We start from the raw sequence: 22492 nt of genomic DNA on the forward strand, positions 1-22492 counted from the left end.
AAATTCAGGTGGTATGAAATCAAAGTCATATTTTGGCTCCTGTGGATTTGGTTTAATTTTCCTCAGCTTCAGCTTGAACTTGCATATGAGTAATTTGTGGTCTGTTCCACAGTCAGCCCCTGGCCTAGTTTTCACAGCTGATACTGAGCTTCTCCAGCGGTTCCTTCTATAGATGTAGTCAATCTGATTCCTATGCATGTCATCAGGTGAAGTCCATGTGTATAACCTGCGTTTTTGTCTCTTATAAAATGTATTTGCAATGAATAAGTCATTGATTTCACATTAGCACAATCAAATGTTCTGGGATTCCCATTCTTCTCAGAGTCAGCCATAGCTTGTTGTGATATACGCAGTCAAAAGCCTTTGCATAGTCAATGAAGCACAGATAGACATAACTTCACATAATATCAAGGAAGCAGCAGGCTTGGTCATGCATTATGAAAAAAGAAGCCTTTTTGTAAAAAACATCAGACGAGATTACAGATCCAAATAATACCTTAGAGCTGGGAAAACATAACATAAATACTGAGGTGAAGTTCTAAAAACTGTTACTAAAGAAGCTTTAAAGGGTGGAAAAAAAGAGTTGAAACCATTACTAAAGATGTGTGAGAATTAAAAACATTATGAAAACATAGAGACTACATATAACCAATACAGTATAACAGAAAAAAAGAAATCAGAATATCAAGCCTGGTTTTTACAGCAAATTTCAACATGTTACAGGCACCAAAAAACAGAATAGATGATATGGAACAGAGAATCAGAGAGTTTGAAGACAAGAACCTCAATGAGAATTTGCAAACCATTCCTTTCCTCCCATTCCCACACGCAAATAAAACATGAAAAACCAGAGAGATGACAGTAGGAAAAAGAACACACACACACACACACACACACACACACACACGAATCAAGTGGTGGTGTTATGTGCCATTGAGACTACTATGACCCAGAACAACCTTATGAACAATAGCTCAATACCCTGACCTGTCTTGAGCTAGTCTCACTGTCTTGCAACTGTTCTTCATTCATGTTTTCTAATAGAAGAGCTCAGTCTCCTGTGTCGTATATACTAGTCTAAGTGTGCCCAAGCAGGTACTGCAGGTAGATGTCCAGTTTTTCAAATACCATTTGTTAAAGAGGCTGTAATTTCCAAATGCAGTGAGTTCTATTACCTTGTCAAATATGAACACTCTTGGCCTCAGCAGTCAGGAAATAAAAAGATAAATTACACTTGGAAAGTCTACTTTCAGGGACCTCTCTAGAGTATTGAAGAACAACGGTGTCAGTCTAAAGACTAAGATGCCCCAGATCCAGGCCATGGTCTTCACAATTACATGTTATGCATTAAAGAGCTGGATGATAAAAGAATTGATGCCTTTGGTGGTTCTGGAGAAGAGTGTTTAACATACCATACATAGACTGCCAGGAGAACAAACAGGTCTGAACTAGAGAAAGAGAAACCAAGGTGCTCCCTGAAGGCAAAGAGTTTGAAAATCTGTCTCTCAGACTTTGGGCACATGGTCAGGAGGTACCAGTCTTGGAAGAGGAACATCATGCTATCATATTGGGAAGGTTGGAGTGTTGGCACAGGATAAGAAGACCCAGAATGAGATGGATTGGCTCAATGACTAGAGATATGAAATTAGGTCTTCTGGAGGCAATGAGATTGGCTCAGGATTGGGCAGGCTTCAGAGCTAATATACAAATGGTTGCTATGAATCACAACAACAACAATGATGACGGCAACAACAGCAATAGGGAGATGAGTTGTTTTCTGGATTATTTTTTTCTCTCTTCTATTCCATTAGTCTGTACAAATACCAGTGCAAATACCAGGCTACTTTTAAATTTTTTTTAAATTTTATTATTTATTTTAATGAATTTACAGAGATTTTGGATTTCCATTAATTCACTGTTGCACTTTTCTTCCAGCCCGCTCCTCCCCCCGGTTCACTCTTATCTTTGAAAAGTAAAAGAAAAAATCCTTTATTAGTGTACAATCCCCCCGCACCCTCCTACCCCCACCCTGAGTAGCCCCCACTCTGCAGCCTTGACTCTGGACTCTTATGATAATCACAATACCCTATAATATATTGCTTTTAAACGGTTCTCTTCTCTCATCAGTTTCAATGCAGTATACATAATTCATCGAGCTTTTCTCATTCTCACCCCAACCCTGATGTCAGTCCCATTCTACAGCAGTGACACTATGCAGTGTTTGTTCTTTTGTGACTGAGATATAAAAATGAATTTTTCATCCCTCCTTGCAAAGAGTAGTGTATGAAGGTGGAGATCTCCTGACTTCACACATACATCATTTACACAAAGATATCCACACTCCCTCAAATACGCCCAGTTACTTGCCTCTTCAGTTTACTATGGTTGTGTAGTAATTTTTGAGATCATGGAGCGAGATGCCTCCTTCCTTCATTTTTATTTCTCTGAAGAGTTTTGCTCATTCTGGGTCTCTTTCTTTCCAAAATGAAACTGGAAATTTTCTTTTATCTATCTCCTTGAAGAATACATTTGTTATCTGTATTGGGATTACATTGAGCTTTTGGTAGGATTGCCATTTTCACAGGGCTCAGTATTTGTACTCAGGAGCAAGATTTTTCCCCCCTGCATTTAGTTAAGTCTCTTATTATTTCTTATGATACTGTTTTGAAGTTTTTCTTAAAAGGTCTTTTATAAATCTAGTTAGGTGTATTCTAAAGTATTTCATCTTATGGTTGATTATTTTAAATGACAATGCTTTCCTTATTTCATTTTCTGCACTTTCTTTGTTGTTGAAGAGAAATTTAATTTTGTATGTTGATCCTATATTTTATCATACCACTAAATTGATCTACTAGATCTAACAGGGTTTTATTGCTTTTTATGGGTTTTCTGTGTGTACTATTACTTACATTTAGTGACAGTTTCACAACATCCTTGCCAGTTTAGATGCCTCTTATGTCCTTGCTTTCTTCATTGACCTAGTTAGAACTTCCAATAAAATACTAAATTGGAGTGACAATAGTTAACATTCTTTTCTGGTCCATGTTTGCAAGGAGAATGATATTGACTTTGTTTTGAGTATATACTTTTCACTATGTTGAGGAATTTATCTTCTATTCCTATTTCTGAGTGTTTTAATCAGGAAAAGGTGTTGGATTTTGTGAAAGGCTCTCTTTTTTTTTTAAGAGGCTTTTTCTTCCCATCTCCAATGTGGGTTACCCCCCCCCATATCAATTGATAGGATCATGTGGTTCTTGTTCTTTGTTTTATTGCTTTTCTTATGTTGAACTATCTCTGCATTCTTGTCATGAATCCAATTTGGTCATGATGGATATTTTTTTCCTACTATACTATTGGATTCTATGGTCAGCATTTAGTGAAGGATTTTTGCATTTATATTCATGAGCCTAATATATAAATAAGCCTGCAAACATAGCAAAAAATGCAGAACCTGGAGAGGATAAGATCAACAAATGGGGCCTTTTAAAAAATCAAATCCCTGTGTGCATCAAAACTCACTCCAATAGGATGTTAAAAAATTGAGAAAAGATATCTGGCAATAATATTTCTGACCAGGGTCTCATAACTAAAGTTTACAGAATTCTACAGAGCCTCAACAAGAAAAATTTGATAAGTCAATCAAAAATTTGGCAACAGATATGAAAAGACTTTTTTTTACAAAGAAGGACATTTGGATGACCAAGAAACAGATGAGGACATTTTAAAAATCACTAGCAATCAGAGAGATGCAAATAAAAACAACAATGAGATACCATCTCACCCCAGCAGCAATAACATGGTTTAACAACATGACAAATAAAAAATGTTGGAAAAGATGCTGAATGATTGTAACTCTAATGCACTGCTAGTGAGGTTGTAAAATGATACAATTCTATGGAAGGCAGTTTGGCATTTCCTCAAAAAGACAAATCTAGAAATTCCATAAGACTGAGCTATTCCACTGCTAAGAATATATCCTAAGAAAATCAGAGCTGGGACACTAATCGAGTTATATTCACCTACGTTCACAGAAGCATTATTCACAATAGTAAGAAAATGGAAACAGCCCAAATGTCTATCAACAAATAAATGGATTGACAAATTTTGGCACTTCACACAAAGGAATACTATGCAGCACTAAGTAACAATGATTTTGTAAAATAATGTACTTACAAATATATAAATATACATAGAATGTAAAGAATAAACTGTGGTTGAATAAGTGACCATAAGATATTTGTGTTATTTTCTTTTTAAAGAAAGCAAATAGAAAACCAATAACTCAACATGGTACTGGTACAATGCAGACACATAGATCAATGGAATAGAATTGAGGACTTAGAAGTCAACTTAGCTGACAAAATTTGATATCTACCTGAAAAACAAACAAACAAACAAACAAACAAACAAACAAAACCCCCAAACCAAAACAGAATCCACATATCACATTGTACACAAAAGCCAACTCAAAATGGCTCAGAGACCTAAGAGTAAAACCTAAAGCTGAAAAATCCTAAGAGACAAAATGGGAACAAATGTATTAGGCCTATCGCAAATTATTTTGATTTGTAGAGCAGAAGATGGGTTTTGAACATGCTAAGGAATTTCAAGAAAACAATTAAGTCTGGCTTGGAGAGGATAAAACCAAGTTTCTCCTTGGAGGCCAGGTCTTTCAAGCTCTGTCTCACATACTTTGGCACACGGCCAGAAGAGAACAGTCATTGGAGAAGGACATCATGTTTGGAAGGTGGAAGGACAGCACAGGAGAATATGATCCCAGATAAGATGGATTGATACAGTAACTGGGACAACAGGGGGTGGGGAGCTCTGTTGCCCCAATGTGGGTAGGTATGTTGGACTCAATGATACTGGTGCAGGAAAGGGCAGGCTTTAGAACCCTCTTTTGGTAATATGCCCAAAGTATGTGAGATAGAGCTTCAACATCCTTGCCTACAAGGAGCAGCCTGGCTTCACCCTCTCCAGGACAATGTATGTTCAATACTCTTCTCTAGCTCTACAGCTCAAGGGCATTGGACCTCTTCTCTGATCCTGAGCCGTTGTCTAGCTCTCTGATACATAGCAAATAATTGAAAAGATCATGACTTGGATCAAGTGCACCCCAGTGTCTACACTGACCTCTTTGCTCTTCAGCACTCTGGTGAGGACTGTGACAGGAGACTTGGCCATTGCAATTCATAGTTTGATTTCCTGACTGCTGGTGCCAAGAATATTGATAGTGAAACCAAGCAGAGCTGAAATTGGTAACAATCTTAATCTCTTCTCAATTTCTCATTTTGCTGTAAATTGAGAATCTTTTTTCCCCCTTGATGTTGAGCTTCAATACATATTTCAGACTGTAATCCTTGACTTTCTGCAGCAAATACTGCCTGTCCTTCTCAGTTTCAGCAAGCATAACACAGGCTGATTATGAGTCTTCCTCCAGTCCTGATGCCAAACCCCAGCTCATAAAGTCCAGCATCCCAGATGATCTGTTCTGCATATAGATTGAAAAGACAAGGAGATAGTATGAATCCTTAACATACACCTTTCCTGATCCTGAATCATGTGGTTTCCTTGCTCCATTCTGACAAATGCTTCCTGGTCCAATAACAGGTTTTTCCCATGAGCACAGTGTTCTGGGATTCTCATTCTCCTCAAGGTTAGCCACAATTTGTTATGATCCAAACAATCAAATGCCTTTACATAGTCAATGAAACACAGATAGGCTATTTTCTAGTATTACTTGTTTTTAGATAAGATCTGTGTAACATTGGCTTAATGTCCCTCATACCATGGCCTCTTTTAAACCCAGCTTGCACATATGACAGTTCTCTGTTGTACTATTCCATTGATTTTTGGATAACCTTCAGCAAGATTTTGCTTGTGTGTGATATTTGTGATATTGTTCAATAATTTCCACTCTCTATTGGATCACCTTTTTGTTGGAATGGAAATAAGCATGGAACTCTTCCATTCTGTTGACCAGGTAGTTGTCCTCCAGATTTTTAGCTATTAATTAATTATATAAAATAAAATATTTATGAGTACATAAAACACAATGTATAGAAATGAAGCTCAATATGAATGATTGTATGCAAACCAATTAAAAAAGTAATAAAAAATAATAGTCTAGCATTAGAATCTGTCCTTCAATCTTATGTACAATGATAACACCTAAATATGTTAAAAACTTTTGCAATGCTTTGGGTTGTGCCCTGGCCAATGCAGGCTGAGATTACATAACAACAACAATGTTAAAAAATGAAACCAAAACCCAGCAGAGTTATGGGTCTTCAAATTGGAAAGTACAACGTTGTTGTTGTTATTGTTGTTGTTGTTGTTGTTGTCAATGTGCCAACGAGTCATTTGTGACTCACAGCAACCCTATGTACAAGAGCTCTAAATGCTCTTCTATCCTGTGCCAACCTAGTCATCTCAAATGCACTTATTCCCACTGCTCCAGTCACAGAATCGATCCATCTCATCAAAGGTCTTCCTCTCCTTCACCGTCCCTCCACTCTTCTAAACATGATGTCCTTCTCCAAGGACCAGTTCGTTCCTCCTTGCAACATGCCCAAAATATGTCAGAGGAAGCGTCAAGGAGCATTCTGGCTTCACCTTCTCTAGGACAAACCTGTTTTTTTCTCCTAGCAGTCCACGGTATATTCAACACTCTTCTCCAGCACCAAAGCTCAAAGGCATCAATTCTCTTTCAATCAACCCTATTCACTGTCCAACTCTCTGATGCATAGCACGTAATTGCAAAGACTATAGCCAAGATCAGGTGCACCTTAGTCTCCAGCCTGATGTCATTGCTCTTCAGTACTCTTGAGAGGTCCCTCACAGCTGAATTTCCCAATGCAATTCATCTCTTGATTTCCTGGCTGCTGTTACCGAGAGTATTGATTGTGGAGCCAAGCAAACTAAAACTGTTAACTATTTCAATCTCTTCCAAAGCAGTAATAAGCAAAATACAATGTATACCAAGACACAGCAAAATTATTTCACTGAATACCAAAGGCATTCAAAATACAGGCTGAAATACATGTCATTCTTCCAGAAACAGATAGTGGAATAATACAGTGTTGAGGAAAACTAATCCTTCATCATAACATATATAGATAGGAAAATAATATAACAATAGGGAGAGGAAAGAATATTTTTAAGACAAACAAGACATTTTAAAGGATATCTGCATTTCAGGAAGAAATTAAAGAGTAAAGGAAATGGTTCTAAAAGGAAAGAAATAATAACAGCAACAAAGTCAAATAAGGGAGCTCTTGTGGTGTGGTTAAGTTGGGAACTGCATAAACAACCCAAAGGCCATGCTTCTTTGGAAAATGCCACAGGAGAAAGGTGGGCAGTCTCCTCCAATGCAATTTGCAGCCTTTACAATCCATTAGAGGGTTAGTTGTGAGTTGATTCTCAATCACAGACAATGATTTTATTTTGTTTTACATTTTTAATGTTGTGTCCTCTATTGGATCATGGCTGTATGCTAATGACTCCTGACTCTGCACTGTTGACTAATAGTGATGCCATTGACAAAGGATGTTCTGGTTTGCGCCATTTTCATAACCAGTTGTCAATCAGACCACTACCGGCTGATTTATGAAAGTTGATTGGTAGCCTTTTTTAAATTTAGTCTTTGCCTAAAAATTCCTCTGAAGCCGATTCAACATCACAACACAAGCCTCACCTGACCCATAGGTAGTGGCTGCATAATAGGTGCATTGATTTGGAATCGAACCCAAGTTTCCTGCAAGGATGACAAGATTTCTCTCTTTGAAACATCATCACTCCCAGGGACATCGTAATAATTTCCAATTTGAGTGTCATGCACATAAAAACACATAATGCATACACATTCCCATTCCAAATAGGATTAAAATGCTGCTGGATAAAAATAGTGCATAAACGTGTGTGTTTATTTCTGTGTTTCTGTCTGTGCAACTGCCTAGAGTTTAAATATTTTATATCCCTTGAATTGTTTATGCGGAAGGTAAATATATTGATCTGCTTTGGGCTTTGTTAAGTGAAATATGCAAGTTAAAAAAAAAGTAGCCATTTCAAACCACGGAAAGGGGAAAAAAAGTAGGAAAAGGAAGCAAATCAATACCTGTATTAGAAATAAACAGTAAAATAGTGACAAGCTAGAGAATACAATGGTGAAAATCAATCCATACACACCAACCTCCTGCCCTTGACTTGATTCTGACTCGGGACACTAAAGGCTAGAGAACTTCTGCAGAGGCTTTCAAGAACTGTAAACCTTTAAGGACATACAGTGCTTTATTTCCTCCTGTGGAGTTGCAGGTCTGCTGGATACTTGCTTTTCATCAGCTGAAAATGTAGTCATGCCACGAGGGTTCTTTCCATACATACCAAAAGCAGAAGATTTAACTTTTTCAGAAGTGAAACAATTTTTTAACATTTTTTTTGTATCATCATCATATCATTTACCATTTCTCTTTAATACTGCTTACATGGCAATTCTGGGAGCTCTGGGAGCCTAGTGGTAAGAAGCTGTGCTATAATCCGAAAGGCTGTTGTTGTTGTTATGTGCCATTGAGTCGCTTGCGACTCATAGCGACCCTATATACAGCAGCCCTAAACTCTGCTCTGTCCTGTGCTAATCGCACTGTCTCTGACACTCCCATCCTGATTATCCCAGTCACTGAATCAATCCACCTCATAGAGGGCCTTCCCCTCCTTTGCTGTCCCTCCACCCTCCCAAGCATGATGTCCTTCTCCAAGGACCAGTCTTTCCTCACATGTCCGAAGTATGTTAGAAGGAGCCTCAGAATCCTTGCCGCTAAGGAGCCACGCTGTTTAACCCTTTCCAGGATGAATCTGTTTGTTTTCCTAGCAGTCCTTGGTACCCTTGATACTCTTCTCCAGCACCACAGCTCAAAGGCACAAATTCTCCTTCAATCCTCATTAGTCATTACTCTCTGATGCATAACAAGTGATAGCAAAGACCATGGCCTGTATCAGACGCACCTTAGTCTCCAGAGAGACACCCTTGCCCTACAGTACTTTGGATAGGTCCCTAATTGCAGACTTTCCCATCGCCAATATGTCTTCTAATTTCCAGGCTACTGGTGCCAAGAGTGTTGACTGTGGAGCCAAGAAAACTAAAGCTGTGAACAATCTCAGTATCTTCACCATCCATCCTGGTGTTGCCAATTGGTCCAGCAGTGAGAATTTTTGTCTTCTTGACATTGAGACTCAATCCATATTGGAGGCTACAGTCCTTTACCCTCTGCAGCAGGTGTTTCAGGTCCTCCTCAGTTTCAGCAAGCACAGTTGTGTCTTCTGCATAATGCAGATTGTTGATAGGTCTTCCACCAATCTTGACCCCACATTTCTCTTTATAGAGCCCAGCCTCCCAGATAATCTGTTCTGCATTCAGGTTGAAAAAGTCTGGAGATAGGACACATCTCTGGTGTACGCCCTTCCCAATTTTGACCATTCAGTGTTCCCTTCCTCTGTTCTGACGACTGCCTCCTGGTCCAAGTATAGATTTCGCGTTAGAACGATCATGTTTTCTGGGATTCCCATTCCTCTGAGTCAGCCACAGTTTGTTATGATCCACACAGTAAAACACCTTTGCATTGTAAATGAAACACAGATAGACATTGCTCTGGTATTCTCTGCTTTCAGCTAAGATCCATCTAACATCAGCTACAATATCCCTAGTGCCACGACCCCTTCTAAGCGCAGCCTGGACTTCTGGAAGTTCTCTGCTGATGTGCTGTTCCAGTCGTTTTTGGATAATCTTCTGTAGAATCTTGCTGGCATGTGAAATCAGTGAGATTTTTCTATAGTTTCCACACTCTGTTGGGTCACCCTTCTTTGGAATAGGAACAAATATCAATCTCTTCCAGTCAGTTGGCCAAGTGGTTGCTCTCTAGATTTCTTGGCACAACTTGGTGAGCACATCCAGGGCAGCATCTCTTAGCAGAAATACATCAATTGATATACCATCTATTCCTGGAGTCTTATTTTTTGTCATTTCCTTAAAAGCAGCCTGAACTTCTTTCATCACCATAGGCTCTTGCTCATATGTTATTTCATTAAATTCTTCTGTGTCTGCCAATTCCTTTCAATACAGTGACTCAGTATTTTCTTTTCATCTTCTTTTAATACCTCCTGGATCATTTAACATTCTGCCGAGAGCATCCTTGATTATAGCAACTCGAGGTTTGACTTTGTTCTTCAGTTCCTTGAGCTTCAAATCTACCAGATGCTCTATGGAGAAGGATTGGCATTTTCCCTTCAAAGATAATTTACAGCCTCTGAAAACCAACTGGAGAGTCAGCTATGGGTCCATTCAAACTGGACAACAAACAACAACAACAATGTATTACAATTGGTCATTAAAATATGCACAATTTTCATTATGCTGTTGGTATAGCTTACCAGCAGATTTTCAGAGGCAGCAAATTGTACAGGAGGAGATTGCCCATCCTTCTTCAACAAAGCAGTTGGTGAACTTGAACTGTGTTCCTTTGGGATTGCAGCACAGCTTCTTGTTACTAGGCCATCAGAGCTTCCTTGTCCTCTGAAATATCTTTTTATCATTTGAAAACCCTCAGGCTTTGTTTACATTTGGGTTTTTTTTCAAACATTCATTTAAGTGGTATAGCACTGGTCTGTGTATTGTTATATAGAGTTAACTCATTGTTGCTTTGATACTAAGCACTGTGAAACTGATGTTCCAAAAGCGATAATGGTTACCTGCGGTAGACAGTATTTGGTAGAGCTTCCCAACTAAAACAAGTCTGGAAGCAGGAGTGGTATCCATTTCCGAAACAGCTTGCTCCTGGAAACTCTATGAACAGTGCTCAGGTCATGAGTCATCTATGACTTGATGACACTTAGCAACAACAACAACAACAACATATATATTAAAATAATTGAAAGAGAAGAGGTAAAAATTAATTTTGAAACAAGTATTATTTGTTGTTATTAGGTGCTATCGAGTTAACTGCAAGTCATAGCTGCCCTATGAACAACAGATGTGAACCCTGACGTATTTTTATAATCTATTATATACGTGAGTCCATTCAGAGTCACTGTGTCAATTCATCTTGGTGAGAATCTTCCTCTCATTTATTGAACCTCCACCTTTCCAAGCACGATGTCTTTTCCCAATGACTGACCCAAAGTCTATGAGACCAAGTTTCACCATCCTAGCCTCTAAGGACCACACTGGTTGCACTTTCTTCAAAACATATTTGTTTATTCTTTTGTTAGTCTATGGAATATTAAGTACTCTTCTCAAACACCACAACTCAGAAACATCAATTCTTCTTCTATTGTCTTTATTCATTGTCAGACACAGCGAATAATTACAAATTTAGATATGGCTAAACCACAGAAAAGATTGTTAAGATGAGACAGGACTGGTAGTGTTTTGTTCTGTTCTACAGTGGGCCATTGTGAGTCAGATCCAATACGAGGACATTTAAAACTACATTGTGTGTAGATATTGCCTAGTCTGTAACTAGAAAAACATAATAATTCTAAGCTTAGAGGTACTGAGCATCACAGCTTGGAAATTTATCAGTGTAAAAATTGGCATGACTACAAGAAACAATGTATGTATCAACATATAAGGTGATTTTAACATACTATTAATAAATAAGAATCCTTGCTTTCCTGACATGAAGATGCAATTCACTTTGAAGGCTGGATTCCTTGACCTTTAAAAAATTTTTTTTTATTATTACATTTTTATTACTATTATTATTATTATTAATTTCAATGAACATCTACAGAGATTTTGGAATTCCATTCATTCATTGTTGCACTTTTCTCCCCACCCACTCCCCCCACCCCCCACCCCCAGTTCGCTCCTCTCCTTGAAAAGCAAAAGAAAAACTCCTTCATTGATACACAATCTTCCCCCCGCACCTCCCCACTTCCACCCCAAGTATACTCCACTCTGCAACCCTCATTCTGGACTCTTATGATAATCATAATGCCCTAAAATTATATTAATTTTAAACTATTCTCTCCTTCATCGGCTTCAATGCAGTAATCATAATTTATCCAGTTTTTCTCAGTCTTACCCCCACCCCAATGTCAGCCTCATTCTAAAACAGTGGCACCATGTAATATTTGTCATTTTGTGACTGAGATATTTTACTCAACATAATGCCCTCCAGAGGGATTCCTTGATCTTCTGCAACAAGTGTTTGAAGTCCTCTTCACTTTCAGCAAGAAAGGCTGCGTCATCTGCATAACATAAGCTATTTATGAGTCTCCCTCCAATCCTGATGCCGCATTCCTCTTCATAGAGTTCAGCTTCTTGGATAATTTGCTCAACATATAGATTGAACAAGTATGGAGATAGAACCAACCTTGACACACTTCCTTCCCTTCCAAAGTATGCAGTGTTCCCCTGCTCTGTTCACACACCAGCCTCCTGGTCCAGGTATAGTTTCTGCATGAGCACCATCAAGTGCTCTAAGATTCCCATTCTTCTCAATGCCAGTCACAGCTTGTCATGATCCACACAGTCAAATGCCTCTGAGTAGTCAATAAACACAAGTAGACTTTCTTCTGGTATTCATTATTTTCAGCCAGGATCCAGCATCAGCAATGGCATCCCTGGGGCCACAGCCTTTTCTAATAATCCTACTTAAACTTCTGGCAATTCCCTATCTATGTACTGTTCTAACCATTTTTTAATTATCTTTGGCAGTATTTTGCTTGCATGTGATATCAATGATATTGTTTGTTAATTTCCACATTCAGTTGGATCACCTTTTTTAGGAATGGGAATAAATATGGACCTCTTCCAATACATTGGCCAGACAGTCATCCTCCAAATTTTCTGGAATAGACTAGTGAATGCATCCAAGGCTGCATCTGTTAATTGAAACAAATAGATTGGTATCCCATCAATTCCTGGGGCCTTATATTTGCCAATGCCTTCAACGAATCTTTTATGTCTTTCTTCATCACCATTGGCTCCTCTTCATAAGGTACTTCCTGAAAATTTCCAGTGTCAATTAATTATTTCTGGAACAGTGACTATTCCCGTCTTTTTTTTTTTTTAATACCTTCTGGGTCATTCAATATATTGTTGATAGCATCTTTCAATATGTAAAACAAAGCTTAAATTTGTTTTAAAATTCTTTCAGCTTGAGTAATGCTGAGTGAGTTCTTCCTTTTTCATTCTCCTATTCCAGTTCTCTGCACATTCCATTATAATATTTTGCTTTGTCCTCCCTAGCTGTTCTTTGAAATCGTCTGTTCAGCTCTTTCACTTAGACATGTTTTCCTTTAGATTTGACCTCTCGACATTCCAGTGCAATCTTTAGAGTCTTTTCTGCATTCATTTTGATTTTTTCTTTCTCCTCTGTTTTTGTAATGACCTTTTGCTTTCTTTATGGATGATATCCTTGACATCATCTCATAACTCCTCTTGTCTTCGGTCATTGGTGTTCAGTGTTTCAAACCTATTCTTAAGATGATCATGAAATTCAAATGAAATAAATTCATGTGGGATTATTTTTATTTTATTCCACCTCAACTTGAACTTGTATATGTTGTTGTTGTTGTTATGTCCCATCAAGTCACTTGTGACTCATAGCAACCCTATGTACAACAGCCCTAAATCCTGCCCTCTCCCTTGCCAATCTTACTGTCTCTGGCACACCTATCCTTATTACTCCTGTGGCTTAATCAATCCGTCTCATCGAGGGTATTCCTCTCCTGCACAGTCTCTCTACCCTCCCAAGCATGACGTTCCTCTCCAAGGAATGGTTCTGCCTTCCAACATGTCCAAAGTATGTGAGATGAAGCCTCAGAATCCTTGCCTCCAAGGAACTTGAATATGTGTAATTGAAAATCTTACCTACAATCTGCCTCTGGCCTAGTTCTAACTGCCACGGGCACTGGACCACTGGGCTTGATGCTGGAAGAATCATGGTGGATGGAGAGGAGATTGAAACCATCAACACCTTCATCTTACTTGGATCCACAATTAAAACTCTTTGGCACCAGCAGGTAGGAAATAAGGAGACACATTGCTTTAGGAGAGTTTTCAATTTGGGACCCCCTCAAGCATAGCGTCCTTCCCCAAGGACTGGTCCCTCCTTGCAACATGTCCAAAGTATGTCAGATGAAGCTTCAGAATCCTTGCCTCTAACCCTCTCCTGGATAAACCTGTTCGTTTTCTTAGCATTCCATGGTATATTCAATACTCTTCTCCAGCACCACAGCTCAAAGGCATCAATTCTCCTTCTATTCTCCCTAGTCATTGTCCAATTCTTGGAAGCATAACAAGTTAATGCAAAGACCATGGCCTGTATCAGGTGCACCTTAGTCTCCAGAGTGACACCATTGCTCTTCAGTACTTTGGAGAGGTCCCTAACAGCAGACTTTCCCATCACAATATGTCTTAATTTCCTCTCTGCTTGTGCCAAGAGTGTTGTCTGTAGAGCCAAGCAAACTAAAGCTGTTAACAATCTCAATCTCTTCACCATCCATCATGATGCTGCCAATTGGCCCAGTGGTGAGAATCTTTGTTTTCTTGACATTAAGCATCAATCCATATTGAAGGCTGAAGTCCTTGATCTCCTGAAGCAAGTGCTTCAGGTCCTCCTCAGATTTGGCAAGCAGGGTTGTGTCATCTGCATAACACAGATTGTTGATGGGTATATCTCCAATCCTGATGCTACACTTCTCCTCATTACAGCCCAGCCTTCCAGATAATCTGTTCTACATATAGGTTGAAAACTTATGGAGATAGTCATCAGAACAGAGCAAGGAAACACTGAATGGTTCAAAATTGAGAAAGATGTATGCCAGGGATGTGTCCTATCTCTATTCCTTTTCAATCTATATGCAGAACAGAACATCAATAGAAATTAAAAAAAAGTCTATGAAATCCCAGAGACAATCCTTTTTATAACTAACATATTGACTTAGTATTCTAAAAAGTCTGGCAAAAAGATATACATTCATGGAAAAATAAACCTTTGCATATATTTTACACAGATGATAGTGGTTATATATTTGTATGACTTTGGAAAACATATTGAAAATATGGATTAAAGTGACTATCAAAACTTTTCCACAAAAATCCTCACACTGTGATCAATGAACAAGATTCGATCAATAGAATAAAAGAGAAGTATTATCAAGGATTTTATTTTGTCTGGATCTACAGTCTGGTGATGGAGGCAACTGACAAGAAATCAATGTGTTGCCCATCTATTGGAAAGGATCTCTTGAAAGAGTAAAGATAACACTTTGAAGACTAAACTACTGTTGACTCATGGTTGGTAATTCTCAATTGCTTCATATGTATGTCAAAATTGGACAATGATTAAGACAAATTAATGTTTTTAAATTATAGCTATGGTGGAGATTATTGATTATATTGTGGGCTGCCGAAGAACAAGCAGGTATGTCTTGGAGGAAGAAATAACAAATCAGCTAAACTGCTTCTTAGAAGTTATGATGGTAAGATTTTGTCTTGTGTAATTTGGGAATCTTATCAGCACGTCCGTGCTTTTGATTCAACAAAGGAAAAGTTCTGATTAGATGTTGAACACAGTGGCATTCTGTGGATGTATACAGTGACTGTAACAGTGGATTCAGGTATTGTAAAGATTGTGAGGATAGACAAGAACCTGATTGTGTTTCCTTCTTCTATACATAGATTTACAATGAGTTTGTGCTAACTCCTTGGTGCTAACAACAACATAATTGCATCCCTTGGTAAACAAAATACACTTTAGAATATCCTCCATCTGTGCACTAGGAGTCACGGCTAAAAATAGCTTACTGACAAATTGTTTGCAAGATCCTAATATCATAAAGCAAAATATATATGCATTACTGAAGAGGAAAGCAATTTGCTCTGTAAACTTTCACACAAATGGCAACGCAAAGTTACATACACACACAGGGTTCTTCAAAAAAATTTGGGCTGAAAATCCATTTTCATCAAGTGGTTCTGACTCTAGCCCAATTCTCAGATTATTTTCTCAGCAGGCAGATTAAATAGGTATAATAAAAGGATACAGCCCTGACTTACATATTACATCAGACATTTTCATTTCTGATCAAATGTCTTCCTTTGTATCTATGTACAGGTTTCATGACAGCACAAGCAAGTCTACTAGTATTCACATGTTTTTCCAATGTTATCCATAATATATTCTGATACAGTCAAATAACTTTACGTAGTTAATCTAGTAAAAATTAACATCCATCTGACATTTTTCTGCTTTCTGCCAAGGTTCATCAGACATCCATCTGATATCCTTTGTTCAGGAGACTGTGGGCAATCTTATTCTGTACCAAAAATTCCTTTTCTCTTTCCCATGTTTTATTGAAGTAGAGGAATGGGGAAAACTCAGCATTTGCCACTTGCCTATACAGGCATTACTTAATCTGTAACTTAAAAGGTCAATGCTCAGGAAAAGAGAGGAAGATCCTCAAGCAGGTGGATTGATACAATGACTGCTGCTATAGCCTCAAATGTGTCAGGAAGTGTGAGGACGGCACAGGACAGGACAAGATTCAGATCTGTTGTTCATAGGGTCACTATGAGTTTTGCTCTACTTGACAGCACCTAATACCAAATGGCTCAAGGAAGAAAGACAGGCAATGCCCTCCAATGTAATGTACAGCCTCAAACCCAATAGGGGATCAATTATGAAAAATGAACTTAAATGTTGGCATTTTGAATGCACTTTAATGTCTCAGAAGAAAAGACACTGTCAAGATTATCCACTTCTGTGAAAATTATAGTCAAGTAAACCCTTTGGAACAGCTCTCCTCAGTAACACATGGAGTCACAACGAGCCACAACACACCAGATAACTACATATGGTTTTATTTTTTTAATTTTTTAATTGTGATTTTAACAAAAATCTATAGAAAAGTTGGATTTTTATTCATTGATTGTTGCACATCCCCCCTTCATCACTCCTCCCCAATTTAAGTTTCCTATTTTTCTTTTTAATATTCATTCATTGTTGCGCACTTTCCTCCCTCTCTCTTCCCTCCTCTAGTCCACTTTACAACACACCTCTTGTTCTGGACTGTTGTCATACATATAATGCCTAATCATACATTCATTATAAGCAGTTCTTTGCCTCATCAGCAGTGTTCTTTATCTATCTACCCTCTTCATATTCTCTTCCAACCCCCCATGTCTTTGATGCATATCTCTCTCCCTCTCTCCTTCTCCAACCCAAATTCCCTTTGTAATGCAGGTCTTGTTCCAGATTGTTAACTGTCATACATCTAATGCCTAATCATACATCCCTTTCAGACAGTTGTGTTTGTAATCTATGCACTCTTTTCCTGTCTTCCCTTACCGTATGTCAATCCTATTTTAAAGCAAGTCTTAAGTTTTGACATTTCCATAAAAATTAAGCATTTACCAAGTGTTTGGTATGAGAGAAAATAAGTCTGTTTTCTTAATGTTTTAATTTGCTTGTTAATTTCTCATCCATCTAGTCTATTTTGACCATCGGCACCAGCAGTCAGGAAACCAAAAGGTGAATTGCATTATGTAAATCTGCTGTCAGGGACTTTTCCAGAATACTGAGAAGCAATGACGTCAGTCTAGAGACTAAGGTGTGCTTGATCCAGTCCATGGTCTTCAAAATTACTTGCTACGTATCAAAGATCTGAATAATGACTAAGGATGATGGAAGAAGAATTGATGCCTTTGAGTTGCGGTGTTAAAGAGGCTTGAACACACCATGAACTGCCAAGAAAACAAATAGGTCTGTCTTAGAGAGGGTGAAACCAAGTTTCTCCTTAAAGACTAAGATTGTGAAGCTTTTTTTCACATATTTTGGGCATGTGATCAGGAGGGACTGATCATTGGAGAAGGACATCATCCTTGGAAGGGTGGAGGGACAGCACAAGAAAGGAAGACTGCAGATGAGATGTAACGATAGAGTAACTAGGGCAATGGGGGGAGGTATATCGGGGTCAGCGAGACTGGCTCTGAATAGGGCAGGATTCAGAGCTATTATACATAGGATGGCTATGAATCACAGGCAACTTGATGATGCATTACAACAACAACAATTCCATTTTATTTTACACCTACTTTATGCTCCATGGAGTACACATGGTGCTGGATCAGTGAACAAATTATACAACTTCTCTTGCTGGGATAGTCTAAAATGGGGTGATAAAAAGCAAAGAAGCAAATGTGCTGTTCTGTAATGATAAGTGCTTTGGAGGAAAACGTTGTATGAATGGGAGGTTACTCTTTTAAATAAGGAGATTAGAGAAGGATTTTTTTTCAGAAGGTAGAGTTTGAGCTCATAAACTGAATAAGTATTTGCATAAATTAATTTCCCGTTTTCCCTGTAAAGCCATTCCCTCCAATCTTATTATATTACATATTATGGCAAGTTTATTATATCTTAGTTAATATTTTTAAATTTTATTTTATTAATTTTAATGAACATTTACAGAGATCTTGGATTTCCATTCATTCATTGTTGTATTTTTCTCCTTGCCCACCCTTCTCTCCTAGTTCTGTCTTCTTGAAAAGTAAAAGAAAAATTCCTTCATTGGTATACAATCCCCTTGCCCCGAGTACACTCCACTATGCAACCTTTATTCTGGACTCATGTTGTAACCGTAATACCCTATCATATATCGCTTTTAAACTGATACTCTTATGTGCTGTTGAGCTGCCTGCAACTCATAGAGACCCTATGTACAATAGCTGTGAACCTTGACCTATATTTTTTCATTTTTATTTTATGTTGTTTTGCATACCAAGTTCGTATCCATTATGTTTCACATATTCTTCATTTACATTGTGTTTCATACAATCATTTCCGGACAGAAAGCAAAGAATACCAGAAGAATATCTCTCTGTGCTTCACTGACTATGCAAAGGCTTTTGACTATGTGGATCACAGCAAGCTGTGGCTGACTCTGAGAAGAATGGGAATCCCAGAACATTTGATTGTGCTAATGCAAAACCTATACTTGGACCAAGAGGCAGTCGTCAGAACAGAGCAAGGAGACACTACATGGTTCAAAATCAAGAAAGGGGTCCATCAGGGATATATTCTGTCTCCATACCTTTTCAATCTGTATGCAGAACACATCATCCGAGATCCTGGACTGTATGAGGAGGAATGTGGCATCAGGATTGGTGGAAGAGTCACCAACAACCTGTGTTATGCAGATGACACAACCCTGCTTGCTGAAACTGAGGAGGACCTCAAGTGCTTGCTGCAGAAGGTCAAGGACTATAGCCTCCTACATGGATTGAGGCTCAAGATCAAGAAAACAAAGATACTCACCACTGGACCAATCGGCAACATCAGTATGGATGTTGAAGAGATTGAGATAGTTAACAGTTTTAGTTTACTTGGTTCCACAGTCAACACTCTTGGTAACAGCAGCCAGGAAATCAAGAGACGAATTGCATTGGAAAGTCAGATGTCAGGGACCTCTCAAGAGTACTGAAGAGCAACGACATCAGACTGGAGACTAAGTACACATGATCTGGGCTATAGTCTTCACAATTACGTGCTATGCATCAGAGAGATGGACAGTTAATATGGATGATAGAAGAAAGAATTGATACCTTTGAGCTGTGGTGCTGGAGAAGCGTGTTGAATATACCATGGACTTCTAGAAGAACAAACAGGTTTGTCCTGGAGAAGGTGAAGCCAGAATGCTCCTTGGAGTCAAGAATTGTGAAGCTTCGTCTGACATACTTTGGGCATGTTTCAAGGAGGGACAGTTCCTTGGAGAGGGACATCATGTTTGGCAGAGTGAGGGGGTGGAGAAGGAGAGGAAGACCCTCGATGAGATGGATCGATTCTGTAAGTGGAGTGGTGGGAATGAGTGCATTTGAGACGGCTAGGTTGGCACAGGATAGAGCAGCATTTAGGGCTCTTGAACATAGGGTCACTATGAGTTGCAAGCAACTCGATGGCCCATAACAACAACAACAACAATGCTGTATAAAATTAATCACCATTGAACTATTCCCATTTTATCTTGTCTTTCAAGATCTTTACCATTTACTCTACCCCCTTCATCTTGTTGTTGTTGTTGTTGTTGTTATGTGCCATCGAGTTGCTTCCAAATTATGCAACCTTATGTTTCCTCCCATCCTCACCCCTCTGTTCTCACACCTCCCCCCTTGTATCCTTATACATGTTTTACTTGTTATCTGTGTATTTTTACAATAATGTTCTTAAGCTGTATTTGTCTTTATAAGACTGAGTTCACTCAGCATAATGCTCTCCAGTCTCTCAGAAATCTCGTTAGTAATTTTGGAAATCTTTGCTCCAGAGTACTCTAGTATTCCACTGTGTGAACATACCACAATTTTGTGATCCATTCAGTTGTGGTTGGATTGGACAGTTGGGCTGTTTCCATGTTCTTGTGATTGTGAATAATTCTCTGTTTGGGCCTCTGTTCTAATGTCCGTGGGGTATATTCCTAGCAATGGAATATCTAGATCGTATGGCAGCATCATGATGGAGAGAGAGAAGATTCAAACTATCAAGAGCTTCATCTTGCTTGGATCCACAATTAACACCCTTGGTTCCAGCAGTCAGGAAAGAACGAGTTGCATTTCACTTGGAAAATTTCCACTTAGGGACCTCTCCAAATTATTAAGGAGTGATTATGTCATTTTTAGGATTAAAGTGCCACTGATTTAAGCCATGGTCTTTCTCATTACTTGCTATGCATCTGAGCTGGACAATGAATAAGGATGACAGAAGAATTGACGTCTGAACTATGGTGTTGGAGAAGAATACTGAGCATTCCATAGAAAGCCAAGAGAACAAACATGTATGTCTCGAAGAGGGTGCAGCCAGAGTGCTCTTTGCAGACAAGACGGATAAGGCTTCACTTAAATATTTTGGGCATATTTCTAAGAGGGGCTACTCATTGGAGAAGGACATGATGCTGAGAAGGGTGAAGGGTTGGCATAAGAGAGGAAGACCCTCACCCAGGTGGATTGACATGGTCACTGCTGCAATGGGCTCTTGTGTGTCAAGAAGTATGAGGATGGCACAGGATAGAACAGGGTTTAGTGTTCTTAGGGTCAATTTGAGCCATACTTGAGCAGATGGCATCTAACAACAACAACAACAACATGGATTTTCTTTTGTTTTTTGCTCTTTATTATTATTATTATTAATTTTTATTATTATTATTACTATTATTAAATTTTATTAGTTTTAATGAACATATACAGAGATTTTGGGTTTTCATTCATTCATTGTTGCACTGTTTTCTCTACCCTCCTCCCCACTTTGTTCTTCTTTCCCCCCCCCTTGACTGTCTGTTTTAATTGTCCAATTGCCACAGTGCTTGTCAAAGCCAGTTCTGATTAATCTCTTTTGTCCATGTGTCCTTTGCTATTTCCTGTCACTCCTCCCTCAGAGAGACTTCACCTTGATTCATAAGGAAAAGGGGATGGTATATTCTCTTAGCTACTTCTTGCTGAAAAGAGACGCTGTAGGCTTCAGGGTGAAGATCTTCTCTCACTACTCTAAAGGGCCCTTTTGGCAGTAGGAAACATATAGACTATTATGGAGATTGATTTTGGAATTTAGATGCAATGTTATCAGTTGTGCGTAGCCATACATGTTCATATCTTTGAAGATATATCCTGGAAGTGTTGCAGCCTAGAAGACAAAATTTAACTAACAAGTTAAAAGTACATAGGTCAAAAATTAAAAAGCAATAATATTCCAAGTAGAGGTTCTAATAGTGGCATAAATCAAGTTACTGAGGGAAGGTGGTTCTTAAAATAAAAGGCCTATTGACTAGCACTTTGTCTATTATAGTGTAGAGGTTAGGAACCACAAGATGTAGAGGCTCAGCTATGTCATTTACTGTTCTTAAGTCCTGGAGCAAATTCCATCTACCACTGGGTTGTTTTACAACTCTGAAGTCCGCATGCAAGGCAGAGGTGAAGTAAGGAACTGCTTATGAGGTTTTCCATCCATTCCAACAACTAAGAAATAGTGAGAAGAGTGGGGACCTCAGAAGGCGTTTAGGACCAATTAGTAGCCTCTGTGTCCAGGAGAAAACGAATAGACTTACCAGTAATATTAATGCTCACCCACAGCTCTTCTGGGAGGATTTAAATCGTCCTCCTTTGTTTCCAGCTGGGAGCTGGGGCCTGTCAGTCCTGTCAGCCATGAGGACCCGATGTGGGCCACCCTTGGCCAAGTGTCCTTCAGATCCACACTTAAAGCAAGTGAGTGGGAGCTTCCTCTCTTCTCCCTTGCCTATCTGTGGCTCTCGTCTGTGACACTGTCTACTGAAGTGGCCCAGCTTTCCACAGTGGAAGCAATTCTGACCTCCTTTATTACCTTTGGGTGGCACTGTATGTGAGTAAGACTTCCTTTTCCTGACACAGGCCCTAAACTGGCAGCAATAGCTGCCCCAATAAGTTTGGCCATTTTCTGGTCTTTTCTCTTCCCTCTAGATCCCAGTTGTT

The sequence above is a fragment of the Elephantulus edwardii genome, unplaced genomic scaffold (assembly GCF_000299155.1).
Source record: "Elephantulus edwardii isolate Elephantulus edwardi_28Jun2011 unplaced genomic scaffold, EleEdw1.0 scaffold00035, whole genome shotgun sequence".
Taxonomy (NCBI): Eukaryota; Metazoa; Chordata; class Mammalia; order Macroscelidea; family Macroscelididae; genus Elephantulus; species Elephantulus edwardii.